The sequence below is a fragment of the Heteronotia binoei genome, chromosome 5 (assembly GCF_032191835.1).
Source record: "Heteronotia binoei isolate CCM8104 ecotype False Entrance Well chromosome 5, APGP_CSIRO_Hbin_v1, whole genome shotgun sequence".
Taxonomy (NCBI): Eukaryota; Metazoa; Chordata; class Lepidosauria; order Squamata; family Gekkonidae; genus Heteronotia; species Heteronotia binoei.
Genome location: NC_083227.1, coordinates 28961213 through 28975759, shown reverse-complemented (window position 1 = coordinate 28975759; position 14547 = coordinate 28961213). Strand labels below are relative to the sequence as shown.

The window sequence follows — 14547 nt, the reverse complement described above, 5'->3', positions numbered from 1 at the left end:
TGTGCAGTCCCTTTCAATGCGATGGTCAGAACTCCTTTTGGAGTTCAATTATGCTTGTCACAACCTTGCTCCTGGCTCCACCCTCAATGTCTCCTGGCTCCACCTCCAAAGTCCCCAGATATTTCTTGAATTGGACATGGCAACTCTCGGAGGGAGGCTTCTGCCCACTTATGGGTTGTCAACCTCCCTCCAGGCAGAGCCAGGGAATGTCCTGCAATTCAGCTGATCTCTAGACCGCAGAGATCAATTCCCCCTGGAGAAAGAGGACTCTTTAACATTAGACACCCCCTCTCATATCACCAGGGATTCTGTAACCCAGAATTGTCGATCCTGCTTTCTCACCTTTGAGGACAGATCCAGAGGTCTAGACATACCACATGCTGTTCTGTAGGATATGGAGAAGCTTCTGGCCTGGCTCACTGACATGAGCCACCTAGAGAGTTTCCTATGCCTTGGCTGGACTGCTTCCTCCCAAGAGAAGATTTGGATTTAGCTTAATTTGGTTTGGGGAAGGAAGTTCAGCATATAAACACCAAGGATTTTTTTTTTGTAGAAAAAGCCCAGCAGGAACTCATTTGCATATTAGGCCACACACCCAATGCCAAGCCAGCCGGAACTGCATTTGTGCTCAAAGAAAGCCCTGCAAGCACCTAATCCCAATATAAAAACAAATGTCCATTTACATAAATGCAGGTTTTAGAGGGTGTATTGTCTCTGTTTGCAAGAACCAATACCAAACACCTTTTTGGCACCTTGCCATTGTCCTCCGTGGTATAAGTCAAATTGAGCACTCCATTAATTTAACAATAACACAGAGAAAGCTGGCCCTACACAGAATGGACCTAGCTCCCATCAGTTGTGCCTGAGCATGCCAGGGGAGCTTTGAGCATTTCTGACTGGGCCTAAGATCGATGGGCAAAGGAAATAGTTTGGATCTTGATGAGTTGCCCATGTTGTATCACAGGAAAATTTGATACTACTTATCCCACGGGTAAACATCTTCGCATAAGCAAGGTAGTGATCCTAGTTAAATTAACTTTGCTTATCAGACGGAAAGATTTTTATTTCTCATTTACCCCCCTTCATTTCAGGTCCATTCTGTGTATGGTCATTTTTTCTGAGTATTACCATTAAATTAATAGAGGGCTCAGTTTAACTTATACCACCAGGGAAGGCCAGGTGCCATAAACATGTTCAGTATTTGTTCAAACTGAGAGCAAGTTTGGTATAGTGATTAAGTGTAGTGATTAAGTCTTATCTGGGAGAACCAGGTTTCATTCCCCACTCCTTCACTTGGAGCTGCTGAAATGGCCTTGGGTCAGCCATTTCATAGGAGTTGTCATTGAAAGGGCAGCTTTCGTAGTAGCTTTTGTAGTTGTCCTTGAAAGGGCAACTGCTGTAAGAACTCTCTCAGCCCCACCCACATCACAGGGTGTCTGTTGGGGGTGGGGAGGAAGATAAAGGAGATTGTGACCGCTCTGAGACTCTGAGATTCAGAGTATAGGGCGGGATATAAATCCAATACCATCTTCTTCCTGCACGTGGAGATGTTGGACTGGATGGGCAGCAGAGGAGAGGACTTGCAACAATGGGTTTAAATTAAGGGTGGGAAGCAGTGTTCCCTCTAAGCTGAACAAAACAGGAGTCAATTGCACCTTTAAGACCAGGGACTCATTTGCATATTAGGCCACACGCTTTGACACCAAGCCAGCCGGAACTGCATTCCTGTGCATTCCCGCTCAAAAAAAGCCCTGGATTGGATACAGGGAGCAGTTCCCCTAGAGCAGAGGTGTCGAACATGCAATTTGGGGGCCGAATCAGGCCCTCGGAGGGCTCCTATCAGGCCCCCGAGCAACTGGCTGTCATCTACTTCTTTCTCCCTCTCTCTTGCTTCCTTCTGCATCATGGCTTGCTTTCCAAGGCTCGTTCAATTGCACAGGAGCTACAGAGCAAAACCTCTCTTCCTTCTATTGACTGAGGCTCCTCCCCCCCACTCCTATTCCCCCTGGAAAGGAAGGAAAGAGCCAGAGCTTCTTTTGCCCAGTTCCCTGGATCCCATGGGAGAAATACAAAGAAAGCATCTTTAAAACCAATGAGTGCTAATGTTTTAAGCATGTTTTAAGGTTTTAAAAAATATATGTTTGTGTCCTTTATACAATTTATATCTCTGCTACCTAATCTTAAATAGTACACACATGGCCTGGCCCAAGAAGGTCTCATTTACGGTATGTCAGATCCGGCCCTCTTAACAAATGAGTTTGACACCCCTGCTTATAGAAAACAGCCTTTCCCCCCGCCCCCAAACACAACAACCCTGTGAGGAAGGTTAGGCTGAGAATGAGTCTGGGCCAGGCTAGGACAACAACGGTGGCAAAATGAGAATTGGGAACTGGGCCTTCTAGGCAAGGCTGAATTCACAGTAAAGCACAATCTACAAACCAAGCACTGATGTGGTTTCTTCCATATGGATTTATATTAAAGGTGCAACTAAACAAAGCTATTTCCACACTCCAAGAATCTATATCATTTTACATGGTTTCTCTTGCGTGGATTTGGTGATGGCGAGTAAGGTCTCCCTTCCATGCAAAGCTCTTTCCACAGTCCAAACATGTGTATGGTTTCTCCCCTGTGTGGATTCTTCGATGGACATGAAGGTCTCTCCTCCAACCAAAGCCTTTTCCACACTCCAAGCATTTATATGGTTTTTCCCCTGTGTGGATTCGTCGATGGGTGGTAAGATTGGTGCTCCGAACAAAGCTCTTTCCACACTCAAGGCATTTATATGGTTTCTCCCCAGTGTGGATTTTTTGATGGCCAGTGAGGACTCCCTTCAAAGCAAAGCTCTTCCCACACTCCAAACATTTATATGGTTTCTCCCCTGTGTGGATTATTTGATGGGCAGTATGGTCTCTTTTCCTAGCAAAACTCTTCCCACACTCAAAGCATTCATATGGTTTCTCTCCTGTGTGGATTCGTCGATGGGCAGTAAAGTTACTACTCTGAGCAAAGCTCTTCCCACAGTCCAAGCATTTATATGGTTTCTCCCCTGTGTGGATTCGGTGATGGGTAGTAAGGTCTTTCCTCTGAGCAAAACTGTTTCCACACTCCAAGCATTTATATGGTTTCTCCCCTGTGTGAATTCGATGATGAGAAGAAAGGTGTGAACTATGAGAAAAGCTCTTTCCACATTCCAAGCATTTATATGGTTTCTCCCCTGTGTGGATTCGCTGATGGCCAGTAAGGTCTCCCTTCAAAGCAAAGCTCTTTCCGCACTCTAAGCATTTATATGGCTTTTCTCCAGTGTGGATTAATTGATGGCCAGTAAAGGCTCCCTTCCAAGCAAAACTCTTTCCACACTCAAAGCATTTATATGGTTTCTCTCCTGTGTGGACTCGTTGATGGGTAGTAAGGTTGTAACTCTGAGCAAAGCTCTTTCCACAGTCTGAGCATATATATGGTTTCTCCTTTGTGTGGATTTGCTGATGGATAGTAAGTTCTTTACTCTGAGCAAAATCCTTTCCACACTGTAAGCATTTACAGGGTTTCTCCCTTGTGTGGATCTGTCTATGGGCAGTAAGGTTGTCATTCCGAACAAAGCTCTTTCCACAATCCAGACATTTATATGGTTTCTCCCCCGTGTGGATTCGTTGATGGACAGTAAAGGCTCCCTTTGAAGCAAACCTCTTTCCACACTCCAAGCATTTATATTGTTTCTTTTCTGGGTGGATTTGTTGATGGGCAGCAAGGCTGTCACTCTGAGCAAAGCTCTTTCCACAGTACAAACATTTATATTGTTTCTCACTTGAGTGGATTCGTTGATGGACAGTAAGGCTGTCACTCCGACTAAAGCTCTTTCCACACTCTAAACATTTATATGGTTTCTCCCCAGTGTGGATACGTTGGTGGGTAATGAAATTGACACTGCGAGCAAAACTCTTTCCACAGTCCAAGCACTTATATGGTTTCTCTCCTGGATGGATTCCCCAGTTCGTATCAGAGACCTGGGATTCAACACCCTGAGAAAAAGAGGATTCATTACCCCTCTTCCATTTTATTCCATTGTTTCTTCTCTGCTGTTTTTCTTCCAATGGGAACTGTTGTGATTCTCCCCTGGACTTATTCTGGGGACCATCAACATCTGCAATAAAGAGAGAAGACAATCAAGGAAAGAACTCATTAACTGCTTGTCAAGAAACTGACCTTTCATTCAGTATGTGTGTTTGTAATAGTCAATGTCATCTTATTTAAGTAGCATCAGGATTTGTACTTGTGAGAGTGTGCTGTAACACCAGGCAATTACCTAGTTAGACTTCAGGGTAATTAGTCACACCTGTATGTTCAGTATCCATTTGACAAGTAGATCATCTAGATCTAACCCTGACAGCATGTCATCAAGATCAGAGTTGGGTGACAGCTCTTAATTAGACCGTGTTCAGGATTGGCTAGTCAACCAGCCAGTTATGTAACAGCTAGAACAGGGATGACCAACGGTAGCTCTCCAGATGTTTTTTGCCTACAACTCCCATCAGCCTCAGCCAGCATGGCAAATGGCTGGGGCTGATGGGAGTTGTAGGCAAAAAAACATCTGGAGAGCTACCATTGGCCACCCTTGAGCTAGGATATAATCTGGCTTGAAGCCACACCAAATCATGACGTGATACCAGGATGATATGACAGGACAAGAAGACAGACAGTGAGAAGCAGTGACAGCTACCTGTGTTGTAGCGCCTGACCAAGAGAGGATCAAGTGAGTAAGGCTTAGGGCAAGTAGCCAAAGAATGCTGCACAGTCTAGTGTAGAAGCTAGTTGGCTGGTTGCCATAGTCTTTTATTTTAGTGTGTTCCTCTGCGTACGCTGCATTACCTTTGTTTGGTTTTATGTCCTTTTATGTTTCCCTTCCCTTTTTGTAAATAAAGCCTTGTATATATTTTTCTATAGTTTGGTTTTTTATTTTGTAGACCTATGACCAGGGAAGCCACTAGGCCACAAGAACCCATAAAGTAATGGTTTTTTAGTTTTTAAGTTATTTTTCTTGCCAGTCTGAAAGGATGTAGCCTAAACCCTCTAGACCTGGGTATATGTGTATTTTGACACTGCTCTTGATAACAACTGAGAGAAATCCTGCCACATATTAACCGGCTTTCCATTCTTCATTGGGTAGTTCCAACTGAGGCAAGGGGACAGAGTGGAATCTCCAAGTCTGAGAAGGTATCTCTCTGAAGGCTGGTTGCCAGTAGGGCAACTCTGGGAAAGGGGAGGCAGGAACAGAGAACCTATGACAGATCTCTTCCTGGATTCAAAGATATTACAGAGCACCTATTGCTGGACAAATAAAGTGGAGCAGGATCTTACATCCAAACTATGGTGACCCAAAGTGAGCTCCCAACTTGTACAGTGCACTGGAGCGGTCTTGGCCCAATCACTCTTTCCCCACATTTTCTGCAATACAGGGTTGTTGTGCAGGTAAATGGAATAACCTCACAATTGCTGCTTCCACTACTTAGAACAGCGGTCCCCAACCTTTTTGGCACCAGGGACCAGTTTTATGGAAGACAATTTTTCCAGGGATTAAGGGGGATGATGGTTTTGAGATGATATAATTGTGTACTTTATTTCTATTAGTTTGGTGTGGTGCGGTGGTTAAATGCGTGGACTCTTATCTGGGAGACCCAGGTTTGATTCCCCACTCCTCCACTTGCAGCTGCTGAAATGGCCTTGCGTCAACCATAGCTCTCGCAGGAGTTGTCCTTGAAAGGGCAGCTTCTGGGGAGAGCTCTCTCAGCTCTACCCACCTCACAGGGTGTCTGTTGTGGGGGAGGAAGGTAAAGGAGATTGTGAGCTGCTCTGAGACTCTGAAATTTGGAGTGGAGGGCAGGATATAGATCCAGTGTCTTATAATTATTATTACTACATTGTAATCTATAATGAAAATTATACAGCTCATGGCCCGGTTGCTAACAGGCCACGGACCAGTACTGGTCCACGGCCCAGGGGTTGGAGACCCCTGACTTAGAAGAGGAGCAGGATACCCAGGGAGAATTAACAAAACCTATGATAGAGGAAATACAGGCTGCTTCCCAACACATGACCTGCCCTGGAATCATCACATCCCAAATCCAGTCCCCTCTTCCCTGAAGCACTACTGTTTGGCACAAGAGATGTTATTGGTCTAGATCAGGTGTGTCGAACTCATTCATTAGGAGGGCCGGATCTGACAAAAATGAGACCTTGTTGGGCTGGGCCATGCATGTCATAAAATATAATGCCAGGAAGCAGAGATATAAATTTCATAAAGGACACAAACACAAAGGGTTTTTTTTAGCTTAATACGCTTAAAAGATTAGCACTCTTGCAATATTTTGTTTATTTAATAGTTTCTGATAACCGACACCTCTTGTTCTGAATTATTGCATCAAAATTTGGAGACAATGTCAGTGCTGTAGCAATCCTGAGTATGCTGTTCAGGTGCTGTTCGGGTGTGGGTCTGTAAGCTGCAAGCCAACTTTTGATGTACTGACGTTCATTGCAGAAATCTCATGGTCAATGCTTTGAGCCTAAGATGCAGGGGAAAACATGAAATGGCTGGGCATTGTGAGCTTTTGTACATAAGTTGCTTCAGGTGCTGGTCAGCCAACGGAGAAAATAGAGGCTTTGCTCTGTAGCTCCTGTGTGACTGAGCAAACCTGGCAAAGCCAGCTGTGATGCAGAAGGAAGTGAGAGAGAGAGAGAGAGAGAGAGAGAGAGAGAAGGAAGCAGGTGCTCACGGGCCTGATAGAAACAATCCGGGGGGGGGGGGGGGTCTGATCTGGCCCTCGGGCCGCACATTTGACACCTCTGGTCTAGATGGACCAACTGGGCACCTTCCTTGGTGCTGGTTATCACCTTTAAGGCCCTAAACAGGGCCCAGGTTCTTGAGGTTCTGCCTCTGCCAGACTGACCTTCCCTCAGTTACAGTCCATCTCCCAAACTCCGCTCTTCGTGCTCCTACATGCAGGGCTGGGTGGTCACCAGAAATAGGGGATCTTCAGTGGTGGCCCTCCAAAGGATGCCTTGAGCCTCCCGTACTATCTTTGAAGCACCAAGCCAAACACACTGCTTTTCATCCGGGCTTTAACTTAGACTGGCTTTTATCTTTTAGCTGTTTTACAGTCTGCTTCTCTCCTGAGAACTTTTCAGTGGATATCTTTGTAGGGTTCTAAATTGATACTTCATCCTGTTCTTACGCCCCCAGCTTCTTTAAATTTGAACGTTGGTGATTTATGTAGTGTGCCCTCTTTTATAGCATTGTTGATGCTTGTGAGCTGCCTCAACCAGATATCTGGAGTGGCAGCATATCAATAAATTAATGTCGAATAAAGCCGAGTACTGTATAGCTATTTTCGCCCAAGCTGAAGTACAAACAAACCAGCCATTTCGTAGCTTCTCTTTTACATCTAAGAACGTTTAATAGACATTCTCTGTTTGTTTCCTCTTGAAAAATCACTCGATTCAACAGTGGGGGAAATAATGCCAAAGTAATGCCAAGACAAAAGGAAGCAGTTACCTCCTGATCTCTTTCTTTCTTCTGGGTCTTGGAAAAGCAGATCTCCTGTTTCTTCCACTGTGGACGTGGAATCAGGTTTGAGAAAGAGAAGTCTTCCTTTGAGGGAAAGAAACAGGCCAGTGACTTCCACACATCCCAACTCTACATGAACCCCCATCCCTCTTACTGCCAAAAAGAAGGAATGCCAAATTTGTAAACTCCTGAACCATGTATGCAATGGGAGGGGGAGGCCGCCACCGTTGGATCCAGAAGAGAACTTCCACCAGGCAGAGTCTCCAGGATCTCAGCCCCCTTCAAAGGCACACAAAATCCAGCACCCCAGTCTGCTACCATCTAATGTGGCTCTGATGAAGGACCGCTGTCCAGGGGCTCCTCTCCCTCTGAACAGACACTACAATCCTACCAGGACAGGATAAGTTGGTGATAAGATTCCCAAAAAAATGAATTCTTACTAAGAATGCCTAACTTGCTTTTTAAAAAAGTTTTCAATCTGACTCCTCTGTCTCTGTAGGTGATTTTTTTTTACCTCAACCTTCCTCAAAGGAGCTCAGAATAGCTCATGAGCTGGCCAATAAAAAAAAGCCTCCCTTCTGGCTGTGTGACCCTTCTCTTTCCATGGCCATTTACTTGTTCAGTCCTCAAAGGCCCTTTAGGGGAACTTTCTTTTTGCTTTACAAACTCTCTTGTTTGCTTGCCAACTAAAACTTGAGGAGTCCACCAGGCGTATGGAAGTCTCCTATTTCCCTGCGTGGGGACCTGATCCACTCCACTCCCCTGATGACAGTCCCTACAGGAAGAACCCCACTCCAGTCCTTCTTAGAAGAAGTCATTTCTCTCTCCAGCACCTGCGAATCAAATGGCGGGGGAGCCTTACCCAGAGAGGCTACATTCTGACGATTGTCCTCCATGACTTCGCTGTGGAGAATTCTTTGGTCTGGTTCCAGCAGAGCCCACTCCTCCTCCGTGAAATGGACCGACACCTCCTCCAGGGTCACCAGACCCTGAAAGGAAAAGAAAATGAGAGCCCTCTCTCCTCGTGCTAATGTCGCTATTTTCTCCTTCTAAGGTCAATCAAAATGACTGCAGTTATGTGCTAGAGCAGGGATGTCGAACTCATCTTATGAGGGCCAGATCTGACATAAATGAGAACTTGTAGGGCCAGGCCACATGTGTCATAAAATGGAACACCAGGCAGCAGAGATAAAAACTTTATAAAGGACACAGATAAACACAGTTAAAGACTTTAAAAAAAAACTTAAAATAAAACATGTTTAAAACATTAGCACTCAATGGTCTTAAAGGTGCTTTCTTTGAGTCCCTTCCTGTATGTTTGAGGGAACTGGGCAAAGGAAGCTCTGGCTCTTTCCTTCCTTCCGCAGGGGACTAGGCGGGGAAGGATCCTCAGCCAAAAGAAGGAAGAGAGGCTTGGCTCAATAGCTCTGCTATGTGATTGAGAGAGCCTGGCAAAGCAAGCTATTCCTCCCCCCTTCCTCCCCAAGGGAGGAGCCTCAGCCAATGGAGAATACAGAGGCTTTGCTCTGTAGCTCTGCTGTGCAACTGAGAGAGCCTGGCAAAGCAACCTATGATGCAGAAGGAAGCAAGAAAGAGGGAGAAGGAAGCAAATGACGGTCAGTTGCTCGGGGGCTTGATAGAAGCTTTCCGGGGGCCTGATTCAGCCCCCGGACTGCATGTTTGACACCCCTGTGCTAGACCATTCAAACCTTCAGGAGGTACCTTTATTATTTATTGTGTGAGGAGGACAGGAGTGAAAGGAACAAGGAGTGATCTCTCAAGTCTAAGGAGAGGTAGGGGGAGCCATCCAGGGGTTGGATCTGCAGTTCCACACTTACCTGCTCTGGCTTCACAGTAGACAATTTGACACAAAGAGATGGTGAATCATATATTGCCGGTTTCATGGCACCACCTGTGAAGGATAAATCAGTACTTGGAAGACATTCGGTCCTGTCCATTTCTGGTTTTTGGAGCACTGAGGGAAAATAAACAGGCCAGGCTCATGACAACCAGAGTCAGGGCCTTTTCTGTTATAACCCCGTGCTGGTGGAATGAGTTCCCTGAGGAGGTTAGGGCCCTGTGAGAGTTCGCAGTTCCGCAGGGCCTGAAAGATGGCACTCTTCCACCAAGCATTTGTAAATTAAGATCATAGGCTACAACAGACTCTGAAACATCTGGGCCACCTCTAGCATGAACCTGAGATCTGTCCTTATCAAGAACATCCAACTGGAACAGCAAAATAGTATAACATGATATAAAAACCGACCAGGCAGCTCTCCATCTTATCAAACAGACTGCCATCCACAGATTAATATAGCACTTGAAATGTATTGATTTTTACGATTTTATTGTTTTTAAGTCCTAATGTACTTTTATATTTTATGCATATACATAAACATGTAAGCCACCTTGAGCCTGCTCTGGTGGGGAGGGTGGGATATAAATTGAACAAACAAACAAATATATATATCCTGTGTCTATTGGTTCATGGGCATAACTCAAGATGCTGGTTCAGACACAGAAATCCTTGTACTGCGAAGAAATATTGTCAGTTGAGAGGCTGGAGTGGAGCACCTTTCCCACACAGCACTGGGGTGGGGGGACAGAAAAGCAGCCCACCTACACTCAAGGGAAAGACACCCCTGGGAAAGACACCCCTTTAGACTTTACCTGTAAAGGCTGCTCCATGGTGATGCTTCTGCGTGATCTCCTCCTGCACCTGAAACAAAAGTAGGGACCCCAGAAAGAAGAGACTGATGAGACAAGGAGCAGGAAACAGGCTAGGGAGAGAGTTTGCGGAAAGATGGGACACAGAGGGAAGTAAGAGAAGCCATGTTGGATCAGGCCCGTGGCCCATCCTGTCCAACACTCTGTGTCACACACTGGCTGAAACCCAGGGGCCATCAGGAGGTCCACCAGTGGGGCCAGAACTTCAGACACCCTCCCACTGTTGCTCCCCAAGCACCAAGAAGACAGAGCATCACTGCCTCAGACAGAGTGTTCTATCTGTAAGTGAAAGGTCGTCCCCTGTGCAAGCACCAGTCGTTTCCAACTCTGGGGTGACATCGCATCACGACGTTTTCACGGCAGACTTTTTGCGGGGTGGTTTGCGATTTGCCTTTCATCCTTTCGAGGTTGGTAAAATGAATACCCAGCTTCCTGGGGGGAAAGTGTAAAAGACTGGGGAAGGCAGTGGCAAACCACCCCATAAAAAGTCTGCCGTGAAAACGTTGTGAAAGCAACATCACCCCAGAGTTGGAAATGACTGGTTCTTGCACAGGGGACCTTTCCTTTCCTTTCCTTGCCATTGCCTCCCCCAGTCATCTACGCTTTACCCCCAGCAAGCTGGGTAATTTTACCGACCTCAGAAGGATGGAAGACTGAGTCAACCCTGAGCCGGCTACATGAACCCAGCTTCTGCCGGGATCAAACTCAAGTTGCGAGCAGAGGGCTCCGACTGCAGTACTGCAGTTTTACCACTCTGCACCATGGGGCTCTTGTTCTGTCTACACTTTAGGGCTAATAACCGCTGATGGACCTCTGCTCCAGATGTTTATCCAATCCCTTTTGTTTCGTCTTTTTATATTTTGTGTATGTGTGTCTGCACCTGGAAGTCATGGTGACTTCTGGTGACCTCCACTGGGGGCCTGGAGAATATTCAGAGAGGTGGTTGAATAAAGTCTGCCCCTGTCCTCCTGACTACAGGTATTTCAAGGAGGTCTCCCATCAAAGTACCTATCTGAGATGACCCTGCTTAGCTTCCGAGATGAGGTTTCCCTGGGCTATTGAGATCAGGGCTATCCAATTCCCTCCTGAAGCCGTCTATGACTGCAACCACCATTGCCACTTCCTGTGGTATTGATTCCCATGCCTTATTTACTCTTTTGGTGAAGAAGTACTTCTTTTTTTTCTGTTCTATGCCTAGTGCTCATTAATTCCATTTAGCCCACAAACTCTTGTATTGTGAGAAAGGGAGAAAAGCACTTCTTTTCTCTACCTTTTCTACCCCACACATAACTTTGTAATTCGCTATCATGTCACCCTTCCGTTGTCATTTCCCCAAGCTAAAGAGCCCTAGACCAGGGATGTTGAACTCATTTGTTATGAGGGCCGGATCTGACATAATGAGACCTTGTCGGGCCGGACTGAGCCGTGTCGGGCTGGTCCACGTGTGTACCTATTTAAGATTAGGTAGCAGTGATATCAACTTTGTAAAGGATGCAAACAAACACAAAGGTTTTTTTTTTTTTTTTTAAATCCTTAAAATAAATCATGCTCAAAACATTAGCACTCAGTCTTAAAGGTGCTTCGTTTGTATTTCTCCCAGGGGATCCAGGAAAGTGGGCAAAGGAAGCTCTGGCTCTTTCCTTCCTTCCCTGGGGAACCAGGAGGGGGAAGAGCCTCAGACAATAGAAGGAAGAGAGGCTTGGATCAGTAGTTCTGCTGTGTGACTGAGAGAATCTGGAAAATCAAGCTCTTCCTCCCCCCTTCCTCCCTAAGGGAGGAGTCTCAGCCAATGGAGAAAATAGAGGTTTTGCTCTGTAGCTCCTGTGTGATTGAGAAGAAAGCAGGTGACAGCCAGTTGTTTGGGGGCCTGATAGGAGCCCTCCGTGGGCCTGATTTGGCCCCCCCAGCCGCATGTTTGACACCCCTGCCCTAGACTCTTTAACCTTTCTTCATAGGCAAGGTGTTCCATCCCCTTAATAATTTCATTTACTCTTTTCTGCCACTTCTCCAATGTTAGAATATCATTTTTGAGTTGTGGTTACCAGAACAGTTGTGAGGCAAAGCCCTTCCCACTCCCAGCATTCCCCCCAAGGGATTAATGAGGACTGAGCTGGCTTGCACGTGTTGGCAAATTGGTCTTTCAGCCTGCACATTCCTTATCATCTTCAAGGCCAAAGAAGGAAGGCTGGCTTCTCATGGGAACCTGTGAGCTATGATGGGAGGGGGGAGACTGGGAGTGGTGAGGTAATCTTCTAGAAATTTCTCTTGGAGACACATTTTGATTGGATGTCATTAAAGCCGGACACACTGGGTCAAAAAACAATAACCGTGGCCCCGAAGAAACTAGATAACTGAGATCTTCATGGGTTAAAGGCCAAGACTGTGACCTGAAATTGCTAGAAACTCAGACAATGCTGCTTTGAGGCCTTTCTATCCAAAGTGAGGTTTGCGCCACCGAACACAGTTCTTGTGTTAGGTATCGGAGCTAGCTTTTGTTATTTTTCTTCCTGTATGGTTTTAATGTGCTGGCAATAATTTCTCTTAATCAATATTTCATAAATAAATGTAATAATTATTTTAAAAGAAGCAGTCTGGTTCTTGTGTACACTTGCCCTGGAAACCCATGGAGTTAGGCTCAGGTTTCCCTAACAACAGTATTCCAAATGAGGCCGCACCATAGAGTTATACAGCAGTATTACGATAGTGGTTGATATCATAGAATCATAGAGTTGGAAGGAACTCCCAGGTCATCTAGTCCAACCCCCTACACAATGCAGGAAATTCACAAATGCCTCCTCCCTAAGTTCACAGGACCAGCATTGCTGTCAGATGGCCATCTAGCATTTGTTTAAAAGGAGAGCCTACCACCTCCTGAAGAACCCTGTTCCACTGAGGAACCCCTCTAACTGTCAGGAAGTTCTTCCTAATGATGGTGGAGTCGCCAATCCCCAGGTGAGGGCAGGAGATCCTAGGATTGCCAAGTCCAATTCAATAAATCTTTGGGGGTGGAGCCAGGAGACATTGGGGATGGAGCCAGAAGCAAGGTTGTGACAAGCATAGTCGAACTCCAAAGGGAATTCTGGCCATCACATTTAAAGAGACCTCACACCTTTTAAATACCTTCCTTCCATTATAAATAATGGAGGATAGGGAAATCGTCTTTTGGGGGCTCATAGAATTGGACCCCATGGGTCCAATCCTTTTGAAACTTGGAAGGTGTTTTGATGAGAGGTATTCGATGCTATGCTGAAAATTTGGTGCCTCTATCTAAAACAACAGCCCCCCCAGAACCCCAGATACCCGCGGATCAATTCTTCATTATACCCTATGGAAATGGGTCTCCACAGGGAATAATGGAGTGCCCAACAGACATTTTCCCCCCCACACACTTTCTGATGACCTTGAAGCAGGGGGAGGGCCTCCAAACCATGGGATCCCCTGCCCCCACTTGGGGACTGGCTACCCTAGGGGATCCCCCAGTTTGGAGCAAGAGAAAACAATTTCGTGCCATTCTCTATATGACAGTCCTTCAAGTACTTGAAGATGGTGATCATATCACCTCTCAGCCACCTCCTCTGCAGGCTAAACATCCCCAGCTCCTTCTGTCTTTCCTCATAGGACTTGAAGGACTTGATTTGCTGTCAGTCCCCTTCCTAATAATCCCCACCACAGCACAGGAGGGATTTCCCCTGGAAAAAATGCCTTTAAAAAAAATGAAGTGGCACATTGACTCAACATCTTCTGTGAGTTATCTACCACGACTCCAAGATATCTCTCCTGGTCAGTTACCACCACCTCAGACCTCATCTACCTATATATATATGTAGGATTTTTGGTTCCAATGTGCATCAGTTTGCACTTGGCCATGTTGAACCTCATTTGTAACATCAACACCTACATGCCCAGCCTCAACAGATCCCTCTAGAGTGCCTCACAGCCCTCCCTGTTTTGCAGTGCAAATTTGAACTGCCCTGAACAGCTTTGTGTGTCATCCACGACACGTAGCCACTTCCCTGCTTACTCCCAACTCCAAATCAATAATAATTTTTAAAAGGCTAGTACCAAGCCCTGTGGTACCCCACAGCCTACCACTTTCTAATGTGAAAGCTGCCCAGTTACACCCACTCTCTCTTTCCTGTTAATTAGCCAGTTTTTAATCTACAACAGAAGAGGAAGAACTGGATTTATACCCATTCTTTCACTCGGAATCTCAGAGCGGCTTATAATCTCCCCCCACACACACACACCAGCAGACATCCTATGAA

General features: G+C 45.9%; 1 protein-coding gene and 1 pseudogene across 1 annotated transcript in view; one reads left to right on the top strand and one right to left on the bottom strand.

Annotated features, from left to right (window-relative positions):
• The window catches only part of LOC132571225 (zinc finger protein 709-like), a 1224940-nt gene that overhangs the window by 1177207 nt on the left and 33186 nt on the right, over positions 1 to 14547 (top strand). The window lies entirely within an intron of this gene.
• LOC132570980 (zinc finger protein 836-like) overlaps positions 2452 to 14547 on the bottom strand; it is a 33912-nt pseudogene continuing 21816 nt past the window's right edge.